Below are 6061 nucleotides of genomic sequence, written 5' to 3' on the forward strand. Positions count from 1 at the left end.
CTCCCTTCCTCTCTTTCCCTCCATCTCCCTCCCCCTCTGTCCCCTTCTTCTCCCTCCCTCTACTTCCCTCTCCTTCCCTCCTTCCCTCCCACTTCTCTCTCTTTCCCTCCCTCCCTCTTCCTCTGTCTCCCTCCCTCCTTCCCTCACTCCCCCTCTCTCTCCCCACCTCTGTTTCCCTGACACTGAGTTCTTCTCTTGCTCCTTCTCTTACCTCACTGTGCGCTCCTTTTCCTCCTTGCTTATCGGCTCCTTCTTGGCCACTCAAGCTCCATGCGCTGCACTCCCCAGCCCCGGGCCCTATCCTTGGCCCTCCTCTCTTCTCTCCCTATACTTCCTTGCAAGGCCATCTCACACAGCGCCAGGACTACACCCACTCTCTATGCATTGATGGCTTACAGCATGCATCTTGCCACTAGCATCCAGACTCAAATGCCCATCACTCCCTTAGCAGCTCAAATTTAATCCTCAGAAGAACCTTGGATCCAGCTCCCAATCCTGCTTGCCCCATGCATCCATATGCCATCAGATGACAAGCCCAGAGACCCCACTTGCTCACTGTGTCCTCCTGGCTACACCAAGATCTCCTCTGCATTGGGAATCTCTCGAGTCTTCCATCTTGAACTCACCTTGGAGTCTTGGAAACTCTTGCTTATTTTACTTTTCCTGTCTTAGCATACCTTCAATCATAAGGTATCCCTGGCAGTGTCCAACCAAGGGGTTCTGGAGCCTTTCTCCTGATATGAAGCATGGCATGGGGGGTCTTATTATCCTACAGCCTGCTGTAACCGCTCCTTGGGGTCCCCTTCCCCACTCTCAGTGTTCATATTCTTCACCTTCTCTATCCTGTGTAGTGATCTATGGAATGAACATCATGGTTTTATTTCCTTGCTGCACAATTTTTTCAAGCTCTAAAAATGGCCCTTGCTCTCCCTACAGCCTGGCGCTGAGTCTCCAGTTCTTCACATAAATGTAGAGTAACTTACAAGAGAGCTCAACAATTCAAATTTGACTCTTCCCAGGTGGATTTCTTCTGCAGATCTCTACCCTTAGAAATTCTGGCTGATGAAGGAAAAGAAAATGTGGTTCAAATATTCCTTGGGAAGGAGGAAGGAGAGAAACAATACCTTAACAGCTTAAACAAATATTTCTCCTGCTACATTGTTTTCCATTGTTTTCGTAGGCTTTTACATTTTTTCCTCGTCCTCGGAGGAATTTATTGGGAAGATATAAAAGGCTGTCTGCTTGATGCTATTTTAAATGGAAAGATTTTATTTTATTGTATTCTTTTTTACAGAACTAAGTTTCACTGGCCGGCGTGTTCTTTCACCTAATGAATTTTGGTCTGGAGCCGTACCTGAGGAAAAGGAGCCAGGAACAAGCACAGGGCCAAAAGGCAGCAGATCTGAACAAGCTTGTGTACATCAGCGCTTGCGCTGAGCTATACCTGATTTTATTTATGCTTTAAACTGGTGGTCTGCTGGCTTCCTAGGACTTCTGTCACAAAGCATTACAAAAGGACAGTGTAAACAATGGCTCATGTCTCATGGTCGTGGACAACAGGAATCTATCAGCAAAATGCTAGCAGAGCTGCCCTGGGAGGGAGATTGAAGGAACATCTGTCCCCTCCTCTTCTCTAGGATTCTAGGGTGGCCGCCAGCAGCCCTTGGTGTGCCTACATTTCTGCCTCGGTCTTTCCAGGTTAGCTGTCTTTCTTTCTGTGTCTACGCCTTCGCACGACCTGCTTCTGCGAATTCCAGTCGTTGGATTTAGGTCCGAACCTTACTGAAAGAGCACACTTTAACTAATCATTTTTACAAAGACCCTGTTTCCCGATAAAGCTGCATTCTGAGGTTCCAGGAGGGTAGCGACTTGGGGAGAAACACTCTCCAGCCTAGCCCAGGTGGACAGACAGACAAGAAAATTACTCTGAGCTACAATGTAGCGGTGTTTCTGGAGCGACTTCAGGAAAGACTCTCTAAACTACAACACCTGCAGAGCGAAGAAGGGCGGCGTGTGGGGGCAAGGGGGACGGCCTCAGCGCAAATCCGAAGGTCAGGAAGCCTTCAGAAAATACAGATGTAGCCTTGGCGGATTAGCAGCAACTAGCTCTATTTGCCTAGCGCGACTGCTGTTCCTTATTTAGCAACCTCCGCTGTGGCCGGTAGATGGCGCAACAGGAAAGTCTCTTAAAGGCAGCAAATGAAGGCAAAGGATGTCCTCTGCAGCGTGAATCCAGCAGCCATCCTTAGGGTTAGTGAAGGGAAGCACACAGGCAGAATTGCACCTCAGACTCAGAGAGAACCGAAACATTCATGGGACTGGGCTTAAAATGAACTCTGAGAGCAGGTAGGTGCAAAGGCCAACAACTATGTAAATAGGAAGAAGATACTGGAGACAAACACAATAGAATTTTTTTTCTTTTTAATTTTATTGAGAAACAAATAGCAATGAGGCAGTTTCAAAACCGATTAGTAGGACAGTTTCAATAATTAATACATTGCATATTGTTGTCTTCGTAGTGGTTATTCATAGCATGAGATGCAGATACGATATCCTGTCCAAACACTCTTAGTAGAAATCTTTCTTCTCATTGAATTAAGAGAAAGTAGCTGTATATCTATCCTAACTATTCTGCATATACAGATACTAAATGGTCCTTCATTTGTATCCCGTTCTTTGTTTAGTTTTGTCAGAGATGGGTATTCCATTGCCATTTAAATATTGTAGGTGCGAAACACAATAGGTTTGAACAACGCACTCTGGGACACCAAGAGAGCGATCGATCGATCGATCGATCGATCGCCAGAACTGAGGCCCGGTGAGAACAGGCAGGCCAGATCAACCACTGAGGGCAAAGGGCATCAGGTACCCTGGCCCCATGAAACACAACTGAGGCTCAAACTCCATCCCGTAAGAGAGCTCTTGCACGTATTTCAGTTTTGTTAGGGGCCAAAAGCCATGTGATTCTGACATCAGAGTCTATTTTTAACAAATCCTTGTGCTATTTCAAGGTACCGAGGAGCTTCACTAAATATTGCTACAGGAAGGTGCCGGGCCTTGACAGACGACGCACTGTAGGAGTCAAGAGCTTAAGAGTTCAACAGGAAGAAGAAAAAGATCGTCGGAGGAGTAGCGTGGGCTTCGACAGACTTGCTTCCGGCCGCTGCGTAGCTTACGACCCGCGCATCCGACAGGCAGCTCCACTCCTTGGATCCCACGCACCCCAAGAACCCTCCTGATTATGAAGGCAATTTTCTCTTAGATCTGCTTCCAGGAAGAAAAGCTAGGGTCTTTCCAGAGACAGGCTCCCAAAGGTGTGACAATTCTATGTATCTCCAAACCTTAATATTGGTGTTCTGTTTTCTTTTTAAATACCAGTTTCCTACGAGCTTGCTCAGTGTGAATTGTCACCAGGAAGAGCACTTCTGCTTGATGAAATTAATTCTCTGAACCTGGTAAACTCAGAACCTTGGACAGTGCTGAATTCTGTATTCCTGTCTCCATCTCCTCCTCCTCCTCCTCTGCCGCCTTCCTCCTTCCCCTCCTGCTCCTCTCCCTCCTCCTCCTCCTCCTCTTCCTCTCCTTCCTCTTCCTCCTCCTCCTCATCCTTTTTCCTCCTCCCCTCCTCCTTTCCCTCCTCCTTCCCATTCTCCTCCCCCTCCTCCTCTCTCTCCACCTCTTCCCCCTCCTCCTCATCCCTCTTCCTCTTTCCCCTCCTACCCATCCCCCTCCTCCTCCCTCTCCCTCCCCTGCTCTCCCTCCTCTTTCTCCTCTTATGATGTCTGTTGGCAACCAATCAAGGCCATGTTTTGGAGGAGAGGAGGGTTATTTTGTTTGAGTTTTTGTGGTTCTGGAGATGCAACCCAGGACCTTTACACTGAGTTATATCTCTAACCTTTTTTTTATGTTTTTGTACTTTGGAACAGAGCCTCTCTAAGTCCCTAAATTAGCCAGGATGAGTTCCAACTTGGGATTCTCCTGCCTCAGCCTACAAAAGTACTGGGATTTTAGGTATACTTGACTGCACTAGCCCATGGCCTTCAACATTGTTCTTTCATGCTCCCTGCTTAGTATTCTTCGTCCTGGTTACATAGTAAGACTATCTATGAAGACTTTCATGAATGCCGCCCTCAGCTTCTAGCTCAATAAATGTGGCCTTGATTCAGGTGTCTGCATTCATAGGAGTTAAATGGACTCAATGCTCCTGGCCCTACAGCCACAGCAGAGGATGATCACTCATCTTCTTGAGTGTTGCCTGTGGATTGGCCAGGGCCGCAGAGCCAGAAAATATTTCACTGAGTAAACAGCTGAAGAAGAACCCCTGCCTACAGCATCTCTGGATTCTCAAATTCCCCAAGGAAGCTGGGGATAAAACGTGCAGACAGGCAGCTGCCAGCCCACTAAAGCTCATCAATGGTAAGTAACCCACCAACCTGGGACCACTGGCCTTTCTCTAGGAGTGGCAAATCTAAAGCATCCCACGAGCTATCAGAGAAATGGCTACTGATCCCCTATACACACAACACACACATGAATCCAAAGCTAGATATATGACTTCTGGGACCCAATGCATGATTAAAAATTATCAATTCTTTCAAGATAGCAATAGCAGAGCCTTAACTATCTGAGGTGTCCTTCTGAGCACTGGGCCTGTTGTACCTGTAAGTTACACGCCCATGAAGCACCATCAGGACATGATTCCTACTCAGACATAAAAAGGTTTACAAGCCAAGGAATAACTCTATTTTAATCTCTATCAGATCTTTCTTTAAATTTGCATAGCTTCCTATCTACCCTGCAGCTATCTTTCTGAAATGCAAATTCGATCCTGTCTCTCCTCTACACCCATCTATTCAGTGGCATGGGCTTGCCCCAGGATCTAGTCTGGGGCCCTTCAGATGGCCCACAGCTCTGTGCCATGTGCATCTCCCTCCCTCCCCCTCGCATTGTGTTCCTCACACTCTCAACGCTCCAGTTACACTGCCTGGATTTCAATCCCTCCAATTCCCCAGGCTTCTATCTACTCAGATCTTCTGTATATTCTCTCTGCCTAGAAAAATCTCCCCACCTGTCTTCACCTAGCTGAATTCTGCTTCTCCTTCAGGTCCCTCGTAGGCTACATGTTGCCTCTCCATGGTAGCTTTTTTCTATACTTGCTGTCTTCGTTAATTTTCCTGTAGCTGAGATAACCCAAATTTGTCCATACTTGGCATTAGATGTCCTTTATATGAAGGCAAACAGCATTTCACAACTCGTCCAACATGACCTAGGCCTTGAACTCCTGCCTTGGGGTGCTTATGAACAGCACTTTGCTCACCGTGCTGCCTGCTTTGATCGGAAATCATGAGATCACTATTATCTACCAGGATTCAGCTACAGAGTCCATCTCCTTCCTTTTCTGAGTCCACGAACTGAGGAGGGACAGGATCTGTGCTGTGGTGGCTGTAATATTAACAGCAAGAGCTTAAGTTATTAAACTGAGCAGCTTTAATCATTGAGGATTCCTGGGGCAGCGGGGATTATTGTATTTTTATTCCAGAGTCAACGCAGGTAGCTCTTCCGACCAGCTGCAGTTTGTTCCTTGTGATGCCCAGCTGACCCCAAATGCCTCTCCCTAGCCAGACAGCCCTGACACGGGAGAGGTGATGGAGTTCTACCTGGAGATCGACCCCGTCACCTTGAACCTGATCATACTGGTTGCGAGCTACGTCATCTTGCTCCTGGTGTTCCTCATCTCCTGCCTGCTGTACGACTGCCGAGGCAAGGACCCCAGTAAGGAGTACGCTCCCGAGGCCACCCTGGAGGCGCAGCCCGCCATCCACCTGGTGGTAATGCAGCAAAGCGCCCCTGCGGCCCCCTGGGTGAGCGCACCTGGCCTCCAGTTTAAAAATCCTGCTCTTCTGGGGAAGAAAAGCACTGTGGTGTGAGGCTGGACAAGGGACGCTGGGGAGAGCCCACCAGACTTTCACTGAAGCATAAACTGCAGCCTGCTGGGGCTCCTGTTCTCCCATCTCACAGGTCCTGTTTGGCTAAAAAAAAAAAAAAAAAAAAAAAAAAAAAA

Source organism: Octodon degus, unplaced genomic scaffold (genome assembly GCF_000260255.1).
Source record: "Octodon degus isolate 3935 unplaced genomic scaffold, OctDeg1.0 scaffold00222, whole genome shotgun sequence".
In the NCBI taxonomy this organism is placed as follows: domain Eukaryota; kingdom Metazoa; phylum Chordata; class Mammalia; order Rodentia; family Octodontidae; genus Octodon; species Octodon degus.